This window comes from Balaenoptera borealis (assembly GCF_965194805.1).
Source record: "Balaenoptera borealis genome assembly, chromosome: 3".
Lineage (NCBI taxonomy): Eukaryota > Metazoa > Chordata > Mammalia > Artiodactyla > Balaenopteridae > Balaenoptera > Balaenoptera borealis.
The window spans coordinates 68,830,428-68,857,744 of NC_138866.1; the positions used below are offsets into that span (position 1 = coordinate 68,830,428).

Here is a 27,317-nt window from a genome sequence, read left to right on the forward strand (position 1 = left end):
AGCGGAACCCTTGCGGAGGCATCCAGGTATTTCCAGAGATCCTGTGACTATCAAGGTCTGCTCTTGCTGAAGCCAACTCGTCCTTAATCCCTTCTTAACAGCAGGTAATGGTGCTAACATTTAGTGATTGTAAGTTACACTTTAGTGTGTTGTATCCTTGTTCTGTGGGTTTTGGTTGCAGGTTATACGATTAGGTTTGCGAGAACAGTAGTGAACTAAACTTCTCAGTAAGAGGTCTTCACACCAGGGAAGTGTTACTTTTCTGCCGCAGCCTTGCCTCGTCACTCATTAGGGAGCTGCAGGTTGTCAAGCGGCTGCTCTTAGAGCACGCGCGCACACCCTCAATATCCCCAGGGGCGCGCACACGTGCACGCGCACACCACAAACACACACACACACATACATATACACACTCACACACCTCACTAAAACTAAATTAAGAAGCCGATGATTAAGACAAGCGTCTACTAGGCCTGTCATTTCAGCATCCTTCCATCATAACATTGTGGCACCGGCAATTTTGCTTGAGAACTTCGAGAAAAAAAAATTCATGGGAGAGCCTCGTATTTGAGAGTCGAAATGTTTAACTTGTATAAGCTGGGGAACCACTTCGGAAGCGAGAAAGTCCAAAGTTAAAAAAAATTTTTTTTAATAAAGAAGAAGGAAGAAGAAGAGAAGGAAGAGGAGGTCTGGATAGAGACCCTGGGACGCCCCAGGCAGGTTTCTGTGACTCTGCCAGAAAGCTTCCAAGCTCTCTGAAGGCAAGCACATACTTATCCAAAGGAATCGTCTTGAGACCTGCAACAAAATACACTTGGGAGAAGCTTCTTTCCAATATTACCCCACAGAGAGCCAGGCGTGGAGAAATCCATGAGGAAATATTACCACCCCAGGGTCGAAGGACCTTTAAAAAGTCTCTCTGAACAACCTCTCAGTCGAACACTCTGCACATCTCTTGTAAATATAAAATGTCCAGTAGTCTTTTACATGTTTCCTGTTATTTGCCAGCACGCTTGGCATCTTTGAAGGTGGACAATTTGCAGAGGGAGTTGAGTCCCTGATAGTGTGAGGGCAGGCCCGTTCCGTTTTTTGACCTGATCCAATTAGGAGAAATAGTCCCACACCTTTCGGGCAATCGTGCCCTGAGAGGCCAATTTCTTGTTTTCCTCTAAAAGCCCTAGGAAATGGCGCAGCCCATCCTTTAGAGGGGTCAGGAAATGCTAAAGGGAAAGACAAAGAGTGGAAGGGGTGATGGTAAACGGGAATGATGGAAGCTAGTTCTCAGGTCCTTATATTTAACCCTTGAGTCTATCTGAAAAGGGAGGAAGTGAGAGTTGGCAAAAGTCAGCACACAAGACAATGCTACCTTGGATTTTTCACCAGCGGGACATGGAAAGAGGGGGAAAAAATGACTTCATAAGTATATATCAGCCTGAAAGAAGAACTTACAGGCCTCAAAATGCTGGTCTCCTAGAGTTCGAGCTCCTTACTATCCCATCTCTGTTCTCCTTAATTAGTTGGAACTTCAATTTGATTTCCCGTAAGAAACCGAATAATCTACTTTGGGAAATGCTAACAGCACTCTTCGGAGAATGTGGGGCATCGAGTTTCCTCTATTCTGAAGCACCATTCCAAAAGGCCCCCGAAACTCCAGTCGTTGTGAGGAAAGATGAAGCGGTGCGGCTTAGTGACAATTATTAGGACGGTCAGCTCTGAACCAGTCACCCACCCTCTCAACAGTTAAAAGTACACGAAGAGTACCGAACAATAGAGAAGATTGATAGTATGTTTTAGACAATGCTCGCACCCACTGATGGTCGTCAGGAATGACGAGGGAGAAAACTGCCTGCGCTGGGGTGAGCAGGCCAGGAGGCAAGCAGAGACCCTTCCACCCCAAAGTCCCCCTTCGCATTTGAAAAGTCGCATAAGACAAAGTAAACTATTTACTAATCGAATACATCCGCTTCCTTTCTAAAAACCCAAGTGGACAAACCAATGAGCCAGTTTTTACTTCGTGTCTGTCTCATACCCACCTGCCTCCTCACTCTCGAACTGCAGTTCCTGTAGGTCTTCCCCTCCCCCTCCAACTTGAAGCAGTGGAAAATATGTTGGAGCAGCGTTTCGAAAAAGGTCCTGATCTTCTCCCTCCCTCGCTAACCCCTCGAGGCTGTAACGGCGACGGTTCCCGGCGAGGAGCATCACGGAATCCTGGCTCCCGGGGCCTGCGCGCCGCTCCTGCCCGCTAGCACCCGCTCGCCTACCCCGCGCTCCTTTGTCACCCGCGCCTGCCCAGCGCAGTCCTGCTGGAGGACTTGCTTTTAGGTTTTATTTCCGGATTTACCCCTCTTAGAGTTACCTTTTCAGCCCAGATGTCTCGTGTTTGCACATCACGCCGGATGCACGCATACAGATCAATATTTTTAGGCTAAGAGGTCATCTGCCATAGTGAACGTGGAAAAAAAGAGCCCAGTCAAAGGTTTTAAGCTTATTATTTGTATAAAGCACAGCTCAGAGTGAAAAGATTGGGGTGCGTGCAGGTGAAGTTAATTTGAATATTCAATTACATAGAAGGGGTGTTGTACCCAGTGAGGGAGAGCAGTTATATCCCTATTTCTCTCCTGCCCTTTGGAAGGAGCCGAAGGCAGGGAGGAGAGGAGCGGCCAGGGTATGCTAGATGCAGGATGGCTTCAGGAACAAATTACCGCTATAATGTGCAAACAAAACAACCCTACTCTTCCGTTTCAGAAACTACAACAAAGGTAGTGGGGGGGGTCACTTTTATTTTAAAAACAATCCTAGGTAGGTTCTTGTTTACCAATTTTAGTATCTTCCTTCTGAGCTTGTCCTAAGGCACGCAGGAGAGAAAGTAACGTTCAGGAAGAAAGCCGAGTCGGCAAGTTTGGCTCCGGAGCGTGTGAACTATGAATCACCGCGGTGAAGATCTTTTTTTTTTTTTTTTTTTTTTTCTCACCCTTTTCTTTTCTCCTGGAGCGTGAACTTGTTAGATAAGATAGATGAGGCCACAAGGATGTGGAATCACTGATAAAGCCCGGCTTCTTGGAGAGCAGCCTTGTGAGGCTGCTGCGTTGCCTCGGACGGAGCTGAGGGGCGCGGGGCTCGCTTCGGCGCTGCCCCAATGCAAATCCCCGCGGCCGCCCGCGGGCTGCACCCCGCGCTGGGATCACTGCCCAGGCAGGCTATCCTCTGGCCTTAGAGGAAGCACCCCAGAAGACAAAAGAACGGCCCCAGCTGGGCTGAGTATCTGCTCTCCGGAACACTAAACGGGGCCCGCAGGTTTTCCCGGAATAAGTTCGAAGTCCGGACCACAAAGCAATCGGAGGGTGGGAGACACTAGATTTTAAAGAAGTCTGGAATCCGGCGTGATTCCCACTATTTTCCCCATTGATTAGAAGTGGTTCCCTTTCCCTATTTATATATATATATATATATGCACATGCTATTGATTACACACCGCGATTTACTTGAAAAAGTGCTTAGAGTATCTTTAGCACACGCTCAGTCTTTCTCCCCCTCGAAGATTTCAGCTGACAGTGTGGTTGTTGGGATCAATTAGCACCGGATTTTGCCCCGGGGTTGCTCCCCAGGGCGGACAAATGGAGCCAACTCATCTCCAGCGGCTTTTTTTTTCGCCCACGTGCGTATCCACGCCAGAGCTTTAGAAGCAGTTTAAAATCCCCAGCCTTGGTTTCACTTGATATTGTTGTTGTTGTTATTGATAAATATTGGGTCATACACAGCCACTTGTCAGAGCCTTTGGCTCCATCTCGCAGCTGCAGCTCCTAGCGGGGCGTTTGAGTCTTGTTCTAGGAACCGGAGGGATTTGTTGGGGAAAAGAATTGCATAGTCTCTGCTCCTTCAGTTGCGGAGATGGCCCCTTAAAATCTTACTTCTTGTCTGTCTACTGTCACGTTTATTTCTTTATTTGTTCATATGTGTGAACACTGGGTAGACGCGTGTTTCTTTCCCCCCCGTATCTTTTAATTGAAATTATCGTCAAAATAAAAAGGGATAAACTACTGACCCCAGTTTTCTTAAGTATATCTGAAACTAAAAAGAACACAGGCGAGTGGACAGATAATTTTTGTAATTGCTGGGGGATGGTTGAGTAGGTAGGACGTTTGGGGGTTGTGTAATTGGAGTAATTTATACAGTTTATCTTTCGACTGTGCTGTATATACTCTTTCCCTTGATACTGCACACGAACTGAGCCCTTGGTCGGCTTGTCTTGGCATGTCTGAAGCCCCAGACACCCAACAGTATCATTACAGGAAAGAGACAAAACCCTAAAGACTCGAGGCAGGGAGGCGTCTGCCTTGAGGTGAATGGGGAGTTCGTCTTGGCGCTGGACTTTTCGGGTAAGCGCACCCACTGGCTCAGACTCCCTGGCAGCGCAGCGTCAAGGTCTTCCCCGCGCGGAAGTGCAGGGAGGGGGTGGGGAAAGAAACAGCTGATTTTCGACATTTCAAAGGGACTCTTTCTATTTATCAGTGTTACCGAAGTGTACGTTACTGGAGAAACAACAAAACAAGCATAGAGCTGCAATTTTCAAGAAAATAGGATCCCCAAATATAAAAATAAAAAAGTAGCAGAGAAGATGTATAATTCAATCAAATTACACAAAATTGCTTGAAAATCCAGAGCAGTAGCGATCCATTATGCCTCTGTTTTATTAGTGACAAGTACAATTACTCTAAAATAAAGAACACTGGTGAATATATAATTGGCTGTAATCATGTTAGTGTTTGAATAAAAATGACGGGAACATTTAACACTTTGACAACAAAATGTTCAGAAATAACTTATTTATTCAAACAGTTTTTATTTTCCACCAAGTGAAGGAGAAACACAGTTTGCTTAGGAAAATCAATGACTTTCCCCTGCAATAAATAAATATCCAAAAGGGGAAAAAAACAGCCCCACACCTCTATATTATTACTATTATTATTTTTAACCAACAAGAAGCTTAATCCTGTGTTTGGAGGCAGCACCGCCTAACGGTTGTTGGGTACCGACGTCCGCCACCTAGAGGAAAAGCTCTGCAGCTCACCCGTTTTCCGGCGGTGACCTCGGGAATCAAAGTTAATAAATATTCCTTTGCAAATTGCTCTCCAAACTAACTCCCCCCTCCCCCACCTCTCAGTCCCCTTCCGCCCTACAAAATCGTCACAATATTTTCTTAGTAATTGCTCTGTGCAATTGACAGAAGTGCTGAGTCCCCGGCAGCGCGGTCCTCTCCTAGCAAACAGCCCGAGCGCGCTGGGGAATTAGGTCAGGGAATATTTGGGTCTGGAGAGAGAATCCACTTTCGACCAAAATTCTTCTAGAGCAGCCTGAATTCGGGTCTCATAAAGTAACAGCTGATGCTGGAACCCCATATTCCAGTGCTTTTTTTTTTTTTTTTTTTTTTTTTTTAGGGCGTTCTTAGGGAAAACACAGCCCGGATCCCTCTGTCCGCCAGTTGCTTACCGCGGGGCCCCTTTTCCCGAATTCTCCCCGGTCCACATGCCCCTCCCCGCCGCAGACACGGAGTTGTGAGGTCCGGGCTCTCTCTAATCGGTCCTTCGAGACCAACGGGTCCTTTGATTTTCCTAAATAGGTTGTAAAGGCATTAAGGGGAAGGCCATGTTTTGAGGGGTCACCCCTGTGGCCCTGGAGGCCGAACCAGGAGAAATCCCACATCTTTACACTGAATCCTGGAGTTTCGAGAAACTTCCACAGTGTGCTGGGTAATTTGAGGACGAACCCGAAGAGACGAGGGACCTTTTTCTGCCTTTTAGTTTTGGTGGATACTATTGGCTTCTCCCGCAGAAAAAGCCAGCCTTACACCCGGGTCTTGCCTGGCTGCCCTCAAGGAAGTCTTGGGGAAAAGAGATGCTAAGCGAGTGTGAGGGGCTAAGAAAAGAGAAATAAGGAGGGTGTTCGGGGCGCTCAGTGGCTGCTTGATAGACGAGCAGCGGACTGTGCATGTCCGCGCGCCGGCCCTGCAGGCGTTTCTCCCCGCCCCACGCGTCCAAAGTTTTGTTTTGCTTTGCTTTAATGTACCTAGAATACTGTTCAAGCTGAAAGTTTGCTAGAAAGCCGAAGAAGGAACAAGCAAGCTGAATTCGTTTTGGAAAACAAAACATCAACAACAACAAAAAACCCCACCCTGATAAATAATTGGGTTTCATTCCTTAAGTTTTCCCTTCCCTCTCTTCCTCCCCTCTTTGCTTTCCTTTCTCAATTTCTCACCTTCCCCGCTCCCCATCCTCATCCCTATCTTTATTTCTGTCTTTATAACCTATCCAAATCCCTATCTCCATATCTCTCTATGTGTAAGAGAAAAGAAGCAGCGTGAGGTGGGTGGAGGTGACCATTTTTACGCTGAGTTTCGGAACCTCCCTATTTGTCACTTGTCAGCCCCGACGCTGCTGGAGTTTAAAGGAGACATCCCAGAGATGACTCTTCCTCTCAGTCCTCCCAGGGGCAACCTCAGAACCATGGACCTGTTTTCCTACTGTAGAAATTCTTTTTTTAAGGTAGTCGAAATATAGATATAGGTACATCTCCTCTAAAACGCATGTCCCAGTACATACCTCCCCTATGGAGTGAGGCACGCCCCAATACTCTAATAACTTAAGTCCTAAGAATTGTTCCGTTTTGTTTTATATAAAACTAGCGCTTCCACTCTCAACTCCCAGGTCTGTCACTCCTCTCCCGCATTATATTAACAGGCGATGTTAGCCTTCCCCTACGTGTTTAGGCTGCTAATGCGGTCCACTTAACGCAACAAAAATGCTCATCTGTGGAGATTTTCCCAAGGCTAGCCGCGATGCTCGCTCCTTTCCTTTTCAGGGCAAGTCCTTCCCTTCCTCCCCCTTCTTTGCTTGAGGTGGGGGCTGAAAAAGGGGTTCAACAACCGCGAGCGAGGATGTGAGCGCTCCCTCCTCTATCTCCCGCCTGCCAATTCACCCAAGAGATAGTGAATTTTTTGGTTTTCTCTTGGGAACAGAAATATCTGGAAGCTTCAGCCGTGCCACTTGGTTGCCTCTTTCAGTTAATTTGCCTTCCTCTTTCTTTTCTTCTCACCTCAGTCTATGAAAGCAGTTCAGAATTGCTCTCACCGCCTCCTCTGCATCCTTCTTAGCTCCTGCCTTCTGAAGGAAACTCTGCTGGCTTTCTTTTCTGTTTCAGCAGGAAAGCTGGATTGGAGATGCACTCTGTAGCGGATTGTTTGTGTGTTGTGTACGTTTGTCTAGTTTTAATAACTTTTTGGAGGAGACTTTCCTGGGCTTGCTGACATTTCCTCCCCCAACCTCTCTATGGAGGAGACTCTCTGGAGGAAGGCATCACCTGAGCTTAGCTGATGGCCTTTTGTCAGGTTCTCTTACTCTTCAAAGTCTGGTCTGGGAAAGTCATGTGTCATCATGATTCATATGTATCCAGTTTCCAAGGAGAAGGACATCAGGGAGAAAGCAAAATAAAACTAACTTAACATATAATAAGTATTATTAATTAGGTTTTGGTTTAAAAGATGATTGCCTTCATTGCTTCCATCTGGAACACCTTAGATTTTTTTTTTTTAAACCTATAAAGTATAGACATTAGAACAGAGCTTTCCAACTCTGGCTCTACAATGCTCTTCTTACGGATCCTTAGGCAAGTTACTTCACCTTTGTAGTTTTCCTGCTTCATCTGAAAAATAAGTGATCTGCATTCATTAATATATAAGATATCACCCACTCACCAAAATCCCCAAAACAGTAAAAAACAATTAGCCAAACTCTAAGAATCTTTTTTTTTTCTTTTTCTGGAAGCACTAAGAAAATCTCATTCAAACGGCAGCAGCGACATCTAGTGACTATAGTGCTCAATAGTAACAATGACAGTGTGGGAAGTTTACCAAGGAATGGGTTTTCAAAGTGAGACATCTTGGTTTTTCTAATAAATCTTAATTGTCTGGCAAAGAGTACTCTTTTGATATCAAAGAGTTCTTACTGAGTTTAGATTATGGCAATGAGATAAAGAAAGAAAAAGATGCTTAACGACCTCAAGTGTGCATACAAGGCAGTTAAAATGTATAAGAACACTCTTCTAATGTTTTAAATTCCAGGTCAAGAGACTAGTTCTAAAAAATAATTTTGTGGGTTGTGCTTTATTTAACTAATTTTCCAAATTAAAATCAATTGTATTACTGCACAAATACTTAACAAAATTGGAAAAAGGTAGAAATTTCCAAGATTTCCTTTCATCTGGACCAACCATTTAGTTGATTTGAGATTGCTGTCTAGTCAATAACAGGGAACATACTAAAAATAACTCCCTCCTTTAAGTCACCACATATATACTCTGTCCATAACACCTTTGTTCAAAGTATTTTGAAATTCAAAGAAATGGGGTTCCCATTACTGGATGGACTCCATCTCTTTTTGTAGCAAAGATTATCTGGGCACCGGTGAAGTCTTAGCAATGGCAGAGAGACTATGAAGCCCAAGACGTTTCAGGATAACAATGTTAGCATTTTCTTGGCATTTCACACTTTAGACAGAGGCAAAGAAGAATTCAGCTTATTCTCTGTGACTTTATAAGCTGGCCAAGTGTGTGGGCGTAGTTTGTTCATGCACTCAGTGAAGTGTGTGTTTCAATTCCTATTAGCAAAGCAGATGATGACTGTTGGAATATATGGATCCATGTTTTATAACTTTAAAGGAAGCCAACTTTGTTTATTATAGTTTATTTTTGACCAGTACTTTATGTACTTTTACTGTGTAATTTGGCCACTGATTGACTTACTAGCTAGTTTAGCCAGGTAGTATTCTAGTGTAATAAGATTACTAGACTCTTAGTTAACCCCGGGGAGAACTTGAGCTAGTCACGCCACTTTCTTGACCTTAGTTTCCTCAAATATAAAATGAGGAGGTCAAATGCTCCACTGTCCCTTATTGCTCAAAACAACCATAAATCAATAAATCGTCAACCCTCATTTGCAAAGACCCTCTTCTGGTGCCTCTGTGGTCACTTGTGACTCTTCAATGTCAATTCTGAATTCTCCAGTTAGGCATCTCATCAGAAATTAGAATGGAAAGAATTGACGAATCCTACTTCTTCATGTCCTGCCCACCTCCCCGTTTGTCTGATTTTTAGAAACGACAGAAATCTTAGACTTTCCAGTCAACATTTACCAATTCATTGGCATACTCTCAGCTCTCTTGTTGTCCATCCAGAAAAATCACAGTGTGGGAATGGGACAAAACTGAACATAAAGCTGGGGCAGCTGTATTTGAACATGTATCCAACATGTTCCCATATCCCCATGGTAATGGTTATTTATTATTATTATTATTATTATGAGCCAGAGCCAAAGTATTCTGGCTGCAAACAGCCTACATTTCCTTCCTGCTTCTGTGGCCCTATGAATACATATCTTCAGGAGGTGGCAGTAAAATGTCTCCCATTTTTATCTGGCTTGGAATATGATTACACACATTTAGCAAGGAGAAGATCGTTCACAGGAGGCAAATATTACCCCATGATGCAAATATGCTCCACATTTAATATAGGTCCCAGGGAAGCTGAAGACATATACAAGGAGAATCGGAATGATACTGACCTGGATTGACAGAAGGACCATGGTTCATTATAAAGAAAATTCTGAATCTCTCAAAGGTTTATTTTTAAGATACTTTTCTCCTTTCTCATCTCTCTAGATGTCTTCCTGCTCTTCATACAACTCAGAATGGTAATAAAAATACCCTATCTTTGTATAAAATTAACAAGGCATATTTTCTTCTGTGAATTCCTCTCAGATTCAAGAGACAGGTATTATTTTACTTTAGAAGTGAGAAAACTGACCTAGAGAGGCTAAATTACTCACCTGAGCTCATACTGCTAGGAAGACCCAGAACAGGAGCATGAATTCTGGCCCGGGATAGGCTGCATCTCACTTCTGCTTGTTCTCAGGGTTGAGGCCCTCACACTGGGAACCAGGGTTACAGACCGACCTGCTGCTGTTCCTTAGGCCTCACCAAGATTCCATTGCATATATTTGAGAAGTCTCAACTTTTAGGAGATTCTTGGGACCCTTGTAACATGGTAGAATCTGTGCTTGCAACTCTTCATTCATGTATTTCTCCTCTTAATGCTAACAATTTTATATTAATATATTATTTATATTGTTTATATTTTCTTCCTGAGGAATGATCTTTGTGAAAAGATAGCAAAAATAATATAAAAATATATTATTTATATTTTCTACTAGAGGGATAATCTTTGCAAAGAGATAGTACTCAAAACATGTTTGTTAGTGATCTTGGGATCCAAGATTTTGGAATTGGAACGAATGTAAGACATCCTCTGATTCAGCAGCTCTGGAGAGAGATCACTATCTGAATCAGTGGCTCCTGGGAGCTCTGCTGAGTCCAAGTCCGGATTATTCTGAATATCCTGGCATTGTTTCCTGCCCATCTCCCTTGCTTCTTGGCTTCATACATTAATGTATTTGGGAATTCCATTCTTGCTGGCTATCCTGTGGGCTGATTTTCCAAATGGGCTGCCTCTTCAGTAGCAGGCTGTAGATCTGGCTAAGGACCCTGCTCTCAGCTGGGAGCTGTTATCTTCCTCTTGAATGTATTTTCTCTGAAGTAGCTCTGTGCTGCCCTCCACTGGCACTCAGCCGCTAGAGCTAGCTAGCCTTCTGCATCTCCACTAACACACTGCATGTAGGGCTCCAAACGAGATATGAGAGCATTATTAACCACACTATGTATGGTTTTTATAGCATGAAAAATAGGACCCAGGCCCCTTCGTGTCCACTTATACCCTGTGTTCTCACTTCCTATGAGTTTGCTGACGGGCTGTGAATGAGTGTATCTGACATTCACTAATTTCAAGTATTTGTGCTAGAGTATTTGGAAGGGATTACTTGAAAGTGTAAAACTTCTATTTAATTATCAAACTGAAATACACTTCAGCTGACATGATACTAGGCCACAAATTTCTGAGCGTGCTGTACTTACTCAGTCTTAAGGAATATTAAACATTTTATCTGTAATGTTATAAAGATATAGTGAATTATATGAAATCCCTAAATGATATGTACATTTTTCATTTATTCAACAAATATGTATTAGACACACGCTATGTGCCAGGCACTCTTCTTGGTGCTGAGAACACAGCACTGGATAAAGGATATACAAATTATAAAAACACCTGCTGCCTTTATTGAGTTTGTTTACTAGTTGGGGAAGATAAATATTAAATGAATTAATAAGCAAAATGCCCTTTAAGGGAATATGGCACTACCATATCTATTTCCTACCGGAAACACACTGTAGTGATTCCATGTTTTTAAGAATATCGGTATTAAGATTAAGACAGGCATAACCAGAGTTAGATAGGGATTTTTGCTACAAATATTTAATGTGTTATTCATTCATTCATAAATTTATCGTGAATGTAGTATGGGCTTGTTAAAGCAATTGATATAGATGAGTGTATGAATCCCTCAGCTGTAAAGATGTTTCATCTTTTGATTCTATCACAATCTTCTCTCCTGTTAGACTGTCTGGCAATTGCCACCTTGTCACGCCCTGTAATAGCTGTCGTGGAAGCCCCTGCTATTGCTGCCTTGATGATGGGATCTGTTACTGTCTTTCTTTTTTCCTTTGTTTTCATTATGTTCTCTTTCTTTCTTTCTTTAATAAATTTATTTATTTTATTTATTTATTTTTGGCTGCGTTGGGTCTTCGTTGCTGCGTGTGGGCTTTCTCTAGTTGCAGCGAGCGGGGGGCTACTCTTCCTTGCGATGTGCGGGCTTCTCATTGCGGTGGCTTCTCTTGTTGCAGAGCATGGGCTCTAGGCACGCGGGCACAGTAGTTGTGGCATGTAGGCTCAGTAGTTGTGGCGCATGGGCTTAGTTGCTCCGCAGCATGTGGGATCTTCCCGGACCAGGGTTTGAACCCCTGTCCCCTGCATTAGCAGGAGGATTCTTAACCACTGCGCCACCAGGGAAATCCCTATGTTCTCTTTCTATGTCTTTTGCTTTCCCCACAGATAAACTCAAATAGATGTCACTGGCCCAATGGAATAAGTTTTTCCTTTCTAATGTGGCAGAAGTACCCATCCCAACGAAGCAGGTATAGTTACTTTGTCTTCTCTAATCTACCAGGTCTGTCGGAAATGAATGTCTGTCCCAGGTGAAACACAAGTGGTTTGGAAAAAAAACAAAACAAAAACCAAGCCAAAATACCAAAGTAATATTGACATTAATTATAGGTACAACTTTTAAAAATGTTATATTGGTTGAAGAGTTCTTCCGTGTTGTCAGGGACCAAGGGTCACAACAAGCTGCTTGTCCTTCCTCAGGAATAATGCCATTGCCCTCACCCAGATGTGAGGTGAGCCATCCGCCAGAGATGTATAAAGTACATGTCAGAAAAGCAGCTTCTAACTCTCCCAGTCAAGTATGAAACTTAGATGGTTCCATACCCTTATTTTTGAGTGAGCTTAGCTGTCTAGCTTCAGCTCAGCTATAGCTGGCCTTGACATATACCCAATGTCTTTGGCCATAGGTTCAATAATTACTTTATATATCATTAATGGCTAACTTGAAATGTCATGCGTGTAACATGTTTATACAGCTGCCTGGGTACTTTCCTTTTACAAACTCTATGAAACAACACACTTGTGTATGTCCTCCCTGTCCTTTGCACTGGAAACTAATTCTTCTTGGTTAGGATAAGTAGTTTGCTGTTTTTGAGAGAAGAGCTCTGAACTCAGAGAATGTTCTTAAATTTTAGAGGGTTTGGCAATTTGGTGTTTACATAATCAAGGTTTTACATTATTGATTTGAAGTGATCAAATGGAAGAAGTGAGGGGTTGGTACGTTTAACTGAATTGAATACATTGTAAGGTGCACCATTATTTAATAGACCATAAAGAAAGAAAACGTGCTGTGAATTTATCTGATATGCCATGAACTGTGAGATGCAGCCTCACCTCAGAGATGTTCAAATATGTATATCTCACTATCACATGAAATGCAGTGAGTATTTCTTCATCTGCTTTGAGATGGATTCACCTCTTCCATAGCTTCGTGGGAAGACACATCTAGTAATAAATGCATATTGACTATAGTAACATGAAGAACCAAAACCTTGACAGCAAAAAAATCCTTATAATATGACAATTATGTATTTTAGTGTGTTCGTAGGTGGTTTAAAAATGATTACTGAGACGTCTTTAATTCTTAATAGGAATCTGAGAAATCTCAGGATTTCTAAGTAAGATGTTTATATTAAAAGAAAAAAAATAGTCCATATTTTGGAAAAAGCTCCATAATACAGAACTGATTCAGGGTTGTTGGATGAGAAGCTTCAACCTTCCCTTGGAGGGTTTTTCTGATTGGAACTTTCTGGTTTTGTTTTTATGGTGCAGTCTCATGGTATTGTCTTCTGCTAGGAAGACATGCCATCATTTCACTGCAACATGTGGGTCAGGACAGCAGGTAAGAGTCTGAAGACTCAAATATCCTTATATATGAGTTAGAAGTGTATATTTTTCTTAATAAATTATTTGATATAATATCTTTAATTTTTGCTAACTTCTGATTTTAGCTTAACACAGACTTGCTGTAAAATTTTTTCCAGTATATTATAAAGAAGACAACTATAAATCACCCATTGAGACAAAACCTAGAGATAACTTCAGTTAATATTTTGCATAATTTAAAAGAAACAGGCCTTTTCCTATGTATAAATATACTATATATTATACTTTAAATAATTTAAATCATTCTGTGAGTATGCTTTGGGTTCTGCCTTTTTTCTTCAGTGTTTTACCATGAGCATTTCCCCATCACAATTTTTACTTTTGAAAACTATTAACTTTTAACTTATGTTTATATTATTTTATGGATTAATAATGAACAATATAACTATTGCCCATTAACCATTGCTTCACATTTAGGTTGATTCTAATTTTTCATCATTAAGTGACTTGAGATGTGCACCTTTGCACAGAGAGCTGTTTCTCCAACTCTGATAATTTCCTCTTAATAGGTTTTTCTAGGGAAAGAATTTTTTTTGGTCTCATAGTATAAATTTTTAAAAGACACTTGCCACATAGTGTTGAACTGTATTTCATTAACATTATACTAATGTATACTTACACTGGCAATCTATGACAGTGCCTGTCTTATTGAACCATCACCAAATATGAAATCTTCCTTTTTAAGAGAAAAAATAATTATATCTAAAACTTGCTTTAATGTATTCTTTTATTTACCAGCAAGATTGATGACTTTTCTTCAAGTATTATTCACATTTAAAATGTCTTCTTCTGTGACCTGTTGGGTCTTTTGTCTTTTTTTGTGTTGTTTTGTCTCTTTATATGCTAAATAAGAATGACAATATTAATTGCTATCAATATTCATTAATTTTGATCACCAATTTCTCTTCTTGAAATACTCTTATTTGTTAGACAATAAGTGCCAGTCACTGTTCTAAGAGCGTTAAGAGCGATTCACTCTATCCTTATAATAATAATTCCATGCTGTTGTTATTTTATAGTTCTTATTCTATAGATCAGGAAACTGAGGCACAGAGATTAAGTAATTTGCCCTAGGTTCCCTGGTAAGTAAGAGTGTCAGGCAGTTTGGTTCCCAAGTCCATGCTCTTAACCACTGCTCTACGGCTACTTCCTCTGCTCAGGGTTGGCTAAGTCAGTGTTTTGTCCTTTTCGAGTGTCTCCTGTGTCGTATGTCCTAGCTTTTTTATTAAGCTACGAGGAACTCAGTGATTCCTGCTATATTAACATTGTTAATAGCTACTTTTATTGAGTACATTGTGCTAATTAACTATTTTTATTCTCTCTTTTAAAACCTATAGCAACCATAAAGTAAATGCTTTTATTATTTCTTTCCTCATTTTTTACCCTACCCTGAAGGTGAGAAAACTGAGGCTACATGACCAAATAATCTATCTGAGCAAGATCACACAGCTCATGGTTGGCGGAGATAGGTGTGAAACCCAGGTCTCTGTACCCTGAAACTGAGATATTATCATACTTGATTACTACCAAATCTTGATGCTCACTTTATCCTCTCACTTTCCCTCTGGAACACCATATTTACAAGGTACAGTAGTTTCTGAATTCTCCATGTGTTGAGAAACAGTGGGCTGCCTTTCTATTGCCTTTGCTCTTCTGCTCTGCTTTCTGTTCTAAACCTTTAATCAGTCCACCCTGACTTTCCACTGCTGTTGAAATTCTACCAGTGAACTCACACCACCGAGTGGCTGGTATCTATATTGACAGTCATATCGTCTGCTTTTTAATTATTACAAAGCCTGTTCTTTTGAAATTGTCTTCTGACATGATTGAAGGGACTATTTATTTTCATTAGGAGACTTCGTTGTTTTGGGTCAGAAGTCTTGGTTTCCCATCATAGTGCTACCAGCAAGAACTTCACCCTAGGAAACAAGAACACACTTTTTCTCTAATGGTTCCTATCTTTTCTGTTATAAATCATCCCCCAGATGCAGAAAAGCATTTGTTTTTACTGCTCATGATCCATGCGTGAATTATGTGTTTATAATTTTGAAATGCCTCTATGGATCTGTTGTATTAATATTAGAGCCCGCAGTGATGAAAAAACGCAGTCCAAGTGTCTGCCTGATTGGTGGCATGTGTTACATGGATCTTAGGGTACTTGAACCTCTTTGATCAGAGATACTAGATAGCTTCCAACCCATTCAGAAATACTCATTTTTTTTAGTGTGGTTTTGTTCTAATATTCCTAGAATGTAGTTAGAGAAAAAACGTTCTAGGGTAAAAATAAATATATTCTTTTGAAGACATACAACTATAACTAAGTCAAATAAATACAACTATATATATATATATATATATATATATATATATATATATATATATATATATATACTTGTTAAATTTGAAAGATACAGAGTTATATTTGTGTTTCCTCAAATTGTTCAGAAGGATCATTTTAAACATAAGGATATTGTAGGCAGCCTTTTTAATGTAGCTTATAAAAATAGGTGTTTTTTTGTTTTGTTTTGTTTTAAAACGTCATTCCCTTACTAACATAGTTCTTTCTTTCTTTTTTTTTTTTTAATTTTTATTTATTTATTTATTTTTGGCCGTGTTGGGTCTTCGTTTCTGTGCGAGGACTTTCTCTAGTTGCGGCAAGCGGTGCGTGGGCCTCTCACTGTCGCGGCCTCTCTTGTTGCGGAGCACAGGCTCCAGACGCGCAGGCTCAGTAGTTGTGGCTCACGGGCCCAGTTGCTCCGCGGCATGTGGGATCTTCCCAGACGAGGGCTCGAACCCATATCCCCTGCATTGGCAGGCGGATTCTCAACCACTGTGCCACCAGGGAAGCCCAAAATAGGTGTTTCTTAAACTTCTTTCATAACCTGTTAGAACTTACTATCATTCCAAACTACTTTATTTGGCAAGTGTAGAATATCACTCTAGGTTTCATATGAGGTGTCTATCATTTCTTCCACTTAGCTTCTTGTGGTGAGCCATTTCTTGGGATGAGGGAATGGGAGAGGCTTTAAAAATTACTTAGTTTGGAAATGGCTTATTATGGGTTTCAGTATTATACAAAATGGCTCCTAATTGAGACCTGATAGGATATGTGTGTTTCAGTAGCTGAAAAAGACTAGAAACCAGCATTTAGTAGAAAGACCATTGAACATCAGAAGACTCAAATCCTAGGCTCTATTCTATTATTAGAATAGATACTTAATAACTCTGTGATGTAGGACTTCTCCTTCTAATCTTTCTCATGTTCCTTCGACCTAAAATGGATTTCAAAACACCTGCCAGGTCTAACTCTGAAATTTATTCTCAAGAGCAAGTGAGATGTAATAATGCGGGGTTATAAATAGAAAAGTTAATATTCTGATTTTACTTCTGGATTTGGTTTATGTTGGGACTCTGAAAGTCACACAAATACCCCAAAAGATAAGAATATTTGTTGTCACCAACTACTTACCTTTGATTGATCGGAAGTCCTCATGTATTCTACAAGTATGTTGAATTGTTTGAACATTGTACTGTTCCTTAAGTATTCAAAATAAGTATCACCAGAAAATCTTTGCAACTTCAAAGATTTATATACTTTATATGGTGTTTAAAACTTTTCATGCATTTTAATAAAAACGGAGTCATTTTTAAAATATGAGGTTTTGGTATAAATCCACACAACAACTTGGAAGGCATAGTTTTAATGCAGCTGCTGTACATTTTCTTCACAGCTTACTTGTAATGTCATTAGTCATTGTTAGGTCTATTAGTCAGAAGTTTCAAATCTGTAATGTGGTTGTCATACTTAGTAATTATTTTTTTAAATGCTGACATACAATTTAGTGTGTTGAAATTCAGCTTTATTCACAGATTTCCCCTTCTGTTCTTTTGCAAAAATCAATTTGTATAATCTCAAAATAACAGTACCTCTCTACACTCTAAGCATTTTAGATGTGTCATCATATTAATTTTTTGCCCTTTACTACTTCCATTAATTAATTCTGCCCTTTAACTTTTGCTGATCAATGTGGACTAAATTGTAATTGCAACATTTCTATGAAATAATGCCAAATTAAGGCTGATAGTGGCATGCTGTGAGTTAGTGAGGGATTTTAACATTTTTGAGCTTGGTATGTTGATATAAAACCAGATAGACTGAGAATCAACTTTAAAAAAAATTTTTTTAATTAAAACAATTTTTTATTGAAGTATAGTTGATGTTCAAATTTATGTTACACGTGTACAATATAGTGATTCACAATTTTTAAAGGTTATATTCAATGTATAGTTATTATAAAATATTGTCTATATTCACCACATTGTACAATATATCCTTGTAGTTTATTTTATACATAATAGTTTGTACCCCTTAATCTCCTACCCTTATATTGCCCCTCCCTCTTCCCTCTCCCCAGTGGTAACCACTAGTTTGTTCTCTTTATCTGTGTCTGCTTCTTTTCTGACTGAGAACCAACTTTTGATTTATGTTTAAATTCTAGGTGTGAAGAATTTTGAATATTATATTATGGTTAAAATTTCCTTGCAGTGTCTGCTAAATACTGGTGGTTTGGAGACATGTAGCTTTACATGATCACTATCCCATTAGAGAGTTAAAATGTGCGACGGGGAAATGAAATAATTAAATATCTCATGAATGTTTATATTAATTCTCACATGGATTGAAATATTGACTTTAATCTAGATTACCCAATATGGTTGATTGTTTATTTATTAAGTGAATGTATAATCATTACTTATTCTGCACCAGATAATGTACGAGGAGATGAGGGTAGAGCGATGAATAAAATTTAGTTTCTACTCCATAAGAACACAGAGTCTGGTGGAGGAGATGAACACATGGTCATATGTGTACAATAAAGTTAGGTGCCACATTGGAGGTATGCACTGGGTACTATGGAAACACAAAGGAAAGTCACTTGGATCTTCAGGTTTAGGAAAGATATGCCACCCAAGCTCTCTCTTCAAAAAATGTTTTAAAAGTTATAAATGGAATACATGGACATGTAACAACAATTAAATAATTTAGAACAGTTTGTGATCAAAGTCACAGAACTGTTTCTATTCAACAGTTATTTGGCTTCCTAAAGGCAAGCTCTTTTAAATATTTTTGATTGCATTTCCTTTGGTGGTTCCTCCAGAATACTAAATTATATGATTATACATTCTCTGTGTGTTTTAGGGTTATTTATCATTTTGTTACTTCTGCAGGTTACTTTTGTGATAATAAATAATACCCTGATACACTATTAAGAATTGATATTATCACCTCTACTGTTTTGTTCCCCTTTTTACCTTCATCACTCTCCACCGTTTACCAGCTACCTTTTTATTTTGTTAAGATCGAAAAAGAATAGATATATGTATATGTATAACTAAATCACTCTGCTGTACACCTGAAACTAAAACAATGTTGTAAGTCAGCTATATTCCAATATAAAATAAAATTTTTAAAAATGTGACAGACAGCATTTTTTTTAAAAACCTGGAAAGAATTTTTTTTAAAAAGCTTTTTAAATAGTGAAAAAAAAAGATTGTTATCATTTGTAATTTGATATGAAACAGCAACAAAGTCTTTCATTCTTTCTCCATAAATTGACTCTGAAAGTTTACATTTTTATAACTGTGCTGTGTCATGTACTGTGCTATGCTGGGATGGTTTTTCTTTTCTTCTTAACAATTGATTAAAATCATGCCAAAGATTTATTTTCTCCACATTTGAATTGTGGCTTTTTACACGACTTTTTTTGTTTGAACTATAGTTGATATCCAGTATTTTGTTAGTTTCAGCTCTACAGCAAAACGATTCAGTTATATAAATATATATTTATATATGTAATACATATATATTCTTTTTCAGATTCTTTTTCATTATAGGTTTTTACAAGATATTCGATACAGTTTCCTGTGCTATATCTAAGATCCTGCATGTGCTGCAGGATCTTAGTTCCCTGACCAGGGACTGAACCCGTGCCCCCTGCATTGGAAGCATGGAGTCTTAACCACTGGACCACCAAGGAAGTCCCTATTTGTAGACATTTTATGATGGCTATTCTAACCAGTGTGAGGTGATACCTCATTACAACACAACTTTGTTTTTTTGCCCTTTGGGTTAGCAATTGACTTTTCTCTCTTGTTTTAAAAAAAGTAATATGCATCTTACATTTTCATATATTTCCCTTATATCTTCTCAAGTTGAGACCTTTTCCCAAATGCCTTCCTCCTGGCACCATCAATCTTTCTACTCTAATCTGAATCAGTTGCTTTCTAGGGCTACTGTATAGCCTCTCTCCAGCAATTTCCTTCATTGCTTTCCTGAGTGGGATCCATACTTTCTAAATCCCATTTCTTCTCTTTCTCTTTCTTTTTTTTTCTTTTTTGTCCCTTATTGTTCTAGTCAACATCGTAAAGTAATTGTTTGTAAAAAGACGTATAGTATTAGCAAATGTCTGTATTCTGCTCTCACTGTGTGAGAGTTTGTGTGTGTGTGTGTGCGTGTGTATGAGAGAGAGGGAGAGAGAGAGAGCAGAAGAGAGAAGGAGAGAGAGATTAGATATTGGACTGGGTATATCATTTTAGAGTCAAAAAAATTCACCCTTAACTGGAAGGCATTTATCAATTTTCTTGACATCAGTATTGTTGATAAGTCTAAGTCAACCCATTCTCATTCTTTTTTAGATAACCTGTTCTTAATTTTGGAAACTTTTATAATCGTCTCTAGGTGTGAGTTTTAATTACAATCATTCTACTTGTTATTTTGCACTTTAAATACTCAGATCTTTCAGCTGTGAAGAATTGGTCCGTTATTTCTCTATTAATTTCTTCTCCATTTTTTGCATTTATTCTTTTTAAAATTTCTGTTATTCAGATGTTGGACTTCTGTGATGGTTCCCTGTAACTCATCTTTTCCTTTGTGCTTTCTGACTCTTTGCATTTCTACTTTACTTTCTAGAAGTGCTCGACTTTATTTTCTAAGCATTTATTTTTAATTTCATTTAGTTAATTGTCTATTCTGCACTTTTCAGCCTCTAACAATCTGTTGATATCAGTCATTTGCTGATAATATGTCTCCTACATTCTTCTCAGTTATGTATTAATTCTATTTTTATAGATTTCTGTTTTTATTTTAATGGAGTCTCAGGAGAGATGAAAAGTAAAGGTGTATCACTGAAACCTAGTATGAGTTTGTGGGGGAACTGCAAGCAGCAACAGATTAAGGTTGAAGTATTAAACTAGGAATAGTAGGACAAATGACTAAAATAATTGCTAGGCATCATATCATGAGGGCCTTGTAGATATACTCTACTAAGAATTTTAGATTTTATCTTACAGGAACTTAATGCTTTGATTGTGAAAGTGGTAAGATTATGTGAGGAAGATATATTTAGAGACTAGAGGCAGGGAGGAAAGTTAGAAGGTTGAAAGAGTTCATAATGGTAATCAGAATGTGATTACCAATATGACTAAGACTTTGCGCTCCCAAAGCAGGGGGCCCAGGTTCGATCCCAGGTCAGGGAACTAGATCCCATGTGCCACAACTAAGAAGTTCGCACGACTCAAATAAAGATCCCGCATGCCGCAAGTAAAAGATCCCTCACGTGCCAACGAAGATCCCACGTGCTGCAACTAAGACCTGATGCAGACAAATAAATAAATTAATAAATTAATAAATTCTAAAAAATAAAGTGAGTTTATAATGTAGGTATTATTTTTCTTATTTTACAGATAAGGAAACTGGCTTAGAGATGTTAAATATCCTAGATTACTGTCAATTTAACAAAATAATCATTTATCAATGAGCAAGTGGGATGAATTTCAGGGAGGAGACTGATTTCGTTATATGAATCCTAGAAAAAAAACATAACAGGTGGTTAATTGCTTCCATGTAAAACTGATTTCTACCATAAATGTAATCACATATCTCCTGTTAACAATGCTATGTTTTTTTCTTTGTTGGCTGATTATTTAGTCTATCTATTGATTTCTTTTCTTTTTATTATCATTTTATTTGCAGTAGAGTCAATCAATTCTAGACAAAATTGAAAAGTAGATGGATCATATCTTTTCGTCCTAAGAAATACCTCACCTATTTCTACTTTTCATGCACCCTATCCTTCAATAAAAACTATTTTTTGAAAAATAGATGAAATCAATCATTTATAACTAGATATAAATTCAAATTGTTTTTCCTCCTCCTCCTCAGATTATCTAGAATCTTATTTTCCCTTTAATAGATGTTTAACTCTATTAAAGGAAATCTAGGCATTTTTGAGTAAGCAAGTTAGACTTTGGGAAGTTGGGAAGTGATCTTTTCAGGGATTCCTGAAATATCATAAATTAGGTTCAGAGTAATTTACCTATATTTCATACAAACCATAAAATAAAATAAAATAAAAAAACAACTTATTATTAAATATCTGCTTGTTGGAAAATGATTTAAAAGATATTTTTAAATGGCACATTATAATGTCTATCTTTTGTTGATCACCAGACAATGACCTAAAGTAATTTGGAAGTTCCAAGTTTTTATATAAAGTCCAATCATGAAACTTGATTATATACAGTTGTTGAATTTAGGTATCATTGCTATACTTGGATTATATTGGTAGAGTTGGCTCTTAGCTATACACTTTTAAAGATTGCCTACATTTGGATATATGCATGCCTGGCTACTCTCAATTAGATCAGACCTACACTGATCAAGAATAATGATGGGAATACTGATGATGTAGTTCTTGGACAGCTTCATTGAACAGGAAATACTGGTCTCTATTAGTCTGAGACTAGGATGCTCTGACAAAGAGGACAATGATTCAATAAATTAAAGAAGATGTAATTTGATTTCTCCTTTAAATAACAGTCCAAACTGAATGATTCAACTCTGCTCCATGAGGTTATTCAGAGATACAGTTTCTTCCCATTGGTTGCCCTCATCCCTTAGGGTTGTCATCCTCTGTATGGTGGAGATGGAGTCTCTGTGAATCCCAGATGATAAGGAGAGAGACAGCATGGTGGAGGCATACTCATGGATTTAAGTAACCTACTTTTGTTAATAAGGATATTGATCTACCATTGATATTCTGAAGCCATTATCAGTCAAATGTTAACATTTATTTTCAGCCTTTGGGCTACTTAGTTTTCTACTTACAAATTTTATCTGTTTTTAAAAATTGTAAGTAACACTGCTTGATGATGAGAGAAGAGCATTTTCCCTAACTGGACAAAAAATAGATTCTGCCTATTGTGAGATTATTTGAATGTTTAGGTCCTTGTAAGTTGAAAAAATAAAGTTGTAAAATTTGTGTTAGGTAAATCTCTCACTTTAAATTGGATTCAAGACATTATCATGGGTGCCAATAACTGTAATAGTGTGAATCCTTGAACTCGAAGGTTTAGGTTTGGATCTAATTGACAACTACACTGTCAACTCTTGTAAGTGCGTGAACCATGTTTTATTAATCTCTCTATACCTAGTTCTTGGCATATAGTAGATAATCAAAAATATTAAGTGGATACTCAATAATTCTTTAATAGGTTCATATTCAATATTAATATATAAGTAATTATTAATTTTTGTCCTGTGCTATGTGATAAACAGGAGCCAAAGATGGGTAAGACAAATGGTCTGGTTAACAGAGGAGAGGAGATTAGACAAGGGCAAACGTAACTATAATATAAAGTGGGGTAAAGTGAGTATCCTGAGATAAATGTAAACAATGTACAACAGAGGTTCAAGGTGTAGAGAGTTTGGAGATTCAGGCACAACTTCAGGAGGATGTGGCATCTGAGTTGATCCTTGAAAGGTGGTTGTGTAACTGCATGGTAGATTGGAAAGATTGTCATGGCAGAGAGCACATTCCATATAGGGGATCAGTGCAAATCAGACTATTTTCCACCTCTGAAGTGCCATAGCTATTCCATGGCACTTGATTACTAATATGTAATAACGATTTTGTACTAAGGTTATTGCCCTCGTTCCTTTCACTAAAATATAAACTTTTTGAGGGCTATATGTTGATAAATCTTGTATCCTCTGCTAAATTTATGAGTGCTCTGCGCATAAAAATATTTTACAAATTTACTCTATATCTTTCAAATTACCAAAAATTTTATAGTTCTGCTAATTATGTTAGATCCACCAGCTGAATATCGTCTAGTGACCTCAGCTGACTCCATGTGGAGTAAAAGTATCACCCATTCTAACCGTACCTGATTTCTTGACCTGATTTCATTAATCATGAAATATAATAATTGGCTGTTGTAAAACACCAAGTTTTGGGTTAGTTTATTACATGGCCACAGATAGGTAGAGCAGTCCATTATGAAGATTAATTATGAAGATTAAATGAGTTAATTTATATAAAAACTTAGCCTAGTATCTGGCACATAGTAAAAATTTCACAAACATTTGTTGCTATTGTAATATTATTGTACCCAAACCACAATTATGAAATCTGCATTTGGGTGTGTAGGTCTGTGTGTGTGTGATTTGCAAAGAGAAAATGAACTCAAAATGAAAGGCAATAATATGATACAGTTTCATATGAAATAGGCTTTGTTAAGTAGTCATTCTATAAAGAATTCTTGTTTTTCTCTGGCTAAGCATTAAATAATGAGGTTTATTCCTTCAAGGTGTTAATTTTTTCCTAGGCTTTTTCTCATATCACTTTAAATTGTCCATCTGAACAGCCCATCTGAATGATCTTCAGTACTTCCTTGGCTTCAGTTTCCATCATTTGTTAATGAACCCCAAATATTTATTTTTAGCCCATCTTATTTTTGAACTTCAGATGTGAATATTTAACTGCTTACTGAAGATCCCCCTCATGGTAAAAATTGAACCCATCAACTCATCATCTTTTCTCCTCAAATTTCCACTCAGGTATTTAAGTCAAAACCTGACTTAAAAAACCTGGTTTTAAGTAAAAAGTCTGGCCTAAGACCACAAATCACATTGGTTGTATGTTCATTAAAATAGGACCCTGTCTAAAGTGGTAACTGAAAAGTTTGAGGCCTTCATAACCAAACTTATATACTATGGTACTGACACTTTTAGGTTCATGAAACAACAATGCATATAAATAGTGAAGAACGCGTTATAGAGTATTTGCTATTTGGGATATGCTAAGAAGACTGTAATAGTTTGGTAAGTCTTGGGATTTAGACCTTTTCTAGTTTTAGTTTGTTTTTCTTGCTCAAACCTATTGAAGCTTGTGACCATATACCTTAATCCAAATTTAATCTGAAGGATGTCAAACAGGCATATACACTTCATTTGTCTACATATTTCTTAACGCTTTGGTACCTTTAGCAGAATTAAAGCCCATTGCTTTTCCCAGTTGGCACACAACATCTTTCCTCTCCTCTCCATAACCTTGTCAAGAACAGCCATTATTCTACACTAGCCATGTGTCCATTTCCACATAAATACTCAAAATCTTAATATTTCAAATCAACTTTAATCAGATATTTGTACTTAATTATTTCCTGTCTCCTAGTGTCTTTTTTTCCGTATTATTTTTATTTGTATTTTAATACCACTTTTGGTAATTTGTGGTGCTCTTATCTTTAATCCCTGGAAATAATTTTAGCAAAAATTTCAGTGACTTAAATTTGGGAAACACTCTATCTTTCTGTTGAAGATTTACCATACATGCTAACATGCTTAAACTCCGAAAAGTAAAGGCTTGCAGGAAAATTATATCAATACTTGTTTAATTTGTTTAATCCAGGGGTTGCCATAGAACTTAAAAAATGTACAACGTTTGTCATGCTATTTATTCTTTAGTTGAAGAGACTTTAGAACTTAAAAATTGATACTTTAGTTAACTTCATGAATGCCTTTTCTACTGCATGGACTAAGTGGGAGAGGAAATCTTTCATACGTATACTTTCCATTTGGTTAGACTACATGAGAGGCTTTTTTCTCTTTCTTAAATTGATTCCTTAGTTGTTCACTTTCACCTCAGATGATTTCCAAAATTCCTTGACAATCAGTCTTAGGTGGGTTTGCTTTCTGAAGGTGAGATTCTTCCCTTCCACTGTCCCCATTCTTAAATTGCTAAATCCGTGTGTCCTATTTCTTCTGACTCTTTGCCTTCTTCCTTTCCTTTCTTACATTGCAGTCTTTGTCTTGCCAATGCTCCTTCAGCTTTATAGTATATAATATTTTTGTGTTCCCACAATGATTTCATAAAAAATTTATCTGTTAGAGGATAGCTGTTTATCTCAGAATGCTTCATTTGACAAATTATTTTGCATAGGTTTCCTTTAACCTGAAATCTTCTCTGTACCTCAGATGGGTTCTAAATATCCTTGACTTTTCAGAAACGTTTCAGTTGCATAAAATGAATGTTGCCTATGATGGCTGTAGAATGGATCTGCTGGCCATGGGGGACCAATGCATTGCAAGGGATTGGATCTTGTGTACACTCTCTTTCCCCTCTTGCTACAAGTAAACACTGTACTACTTGAGTCTGGTGTATTATCTGTGTGCAACTTTGAATATTGCACAAGTCTCTTCCCTAGGTGTCACTTATATGCCTTTTAAGCTTGGCTGCACTCACGTTATTTTCTATCCTGTGGCATAGACTGACCACCCAGTGAATAAAATAAAGCTTCTCCTTCCCAAGCCTCACAAGAATTGTGCCATGATTTGGAGGTGAGGAGAGAATTACAAGCCATTAATCATTCATCAATACTGATTACCACTGAGAATGGCTACTTCAAGTCTACAAGCTTACTGCTACTTCCGTAACATTCTTAAGCCACAGAACATTGGCCAATCCATCAATCAGCTCAGATCAGCTGATGTGCCTTTGGTCCAACTTCTTAGCTGGACCACATCACCATTCCTCTCTATGTCTCATGGTCTTCCTCTCAGGAATTCTTCCAGGAATCAGGGGTGAATTTCCTCATTGTTCTGGATCCTCAGACCTCTCTAATTTCATGTTTAGAGGGATCTCCACTCCACACCCTCTCTTGCAATGTTTGATAATGATTACCATTAAAACTAGAATCTGAATCATTACCAACAAAGATATTATTTACATTTCCTTGAACCAGAAGGCATACTCTTTAAAACATTCCATGAGGGAAGGGATGGGATACCATCTGTCTAGGATGGCAGAGAAAGGGGAAAGTAACAAAACAGTTAAATGTCCATATCAAGATTATTTGAACATTCATATTCTGCCAAATTTGTATTTAAGTGTGTATATTTTTTTCAATAATTAGAGTGATACAAATAGATCTTAAGAAATAGCAAAGAAAAAAAAAAGAAAAGAAATCCACATTTTTTTCAAATTGGAGTCAAGGAGATATTGAAATTCTTCCCATTTTAAGTGCTCCTTAATTACTGGCATTTCTGTGGTTGAATTTATATCAACAAAGAGAATTGGAGATTAAGGCAATTAATCAGAACATTCAGCTTAAAAATAGCAATTGAAAAATAAGTGAAAAATAAGTGAACCCTACAGAATTCTAGGGTTTGGTATCTATACAGATAAGATTCATCAGGTGGATGCATAACGCTCTTCTTTACTCTCATGAAAGATTGTTCTCTGATTGTCACTGTGTATAAAGTAAAATATAGATAGATTATACAAATATTCTGATTGATTAAAAGATTAAAATTGTGAGTCTTCCTAGAAATATGTCAGGATTCAAGAATATCTTATTGCAGTTTTCTTCCTACTATAAATAAAGGGTCAACCAACATCTTCTAATAACTCACAACTGCCTCTTTTCTT

The 27,317-nt window shown here is 38.1% G+C and overlaps 1 long non-coding RNA gene across 1 annotated transcript in view; it reads left to right on the forward strand.

Moving 5' to 3' along the window:
* Positions 1 to 110: 110 nt before the first annotated feature.
* Positions 111 to 27,317, forward strand: part of LOC309625125 — a 57,608-nt gene continuing 30,401 nt past the window's right edge. The window contains exons 1-3 of the long non-coding RNA XR_014242329.1: positions 111 to 9,666; positions 12,052 to 12,134; positions 13,435 to 15,133. This is a non-coding gene — a long non-coding RNA (uncharacterized lncRNA). The remainder of the gene's footprint in view (positions 9,667 to 12,051; positions 12,135 to 13,434; positions 15,134 to 27,317) is intronic.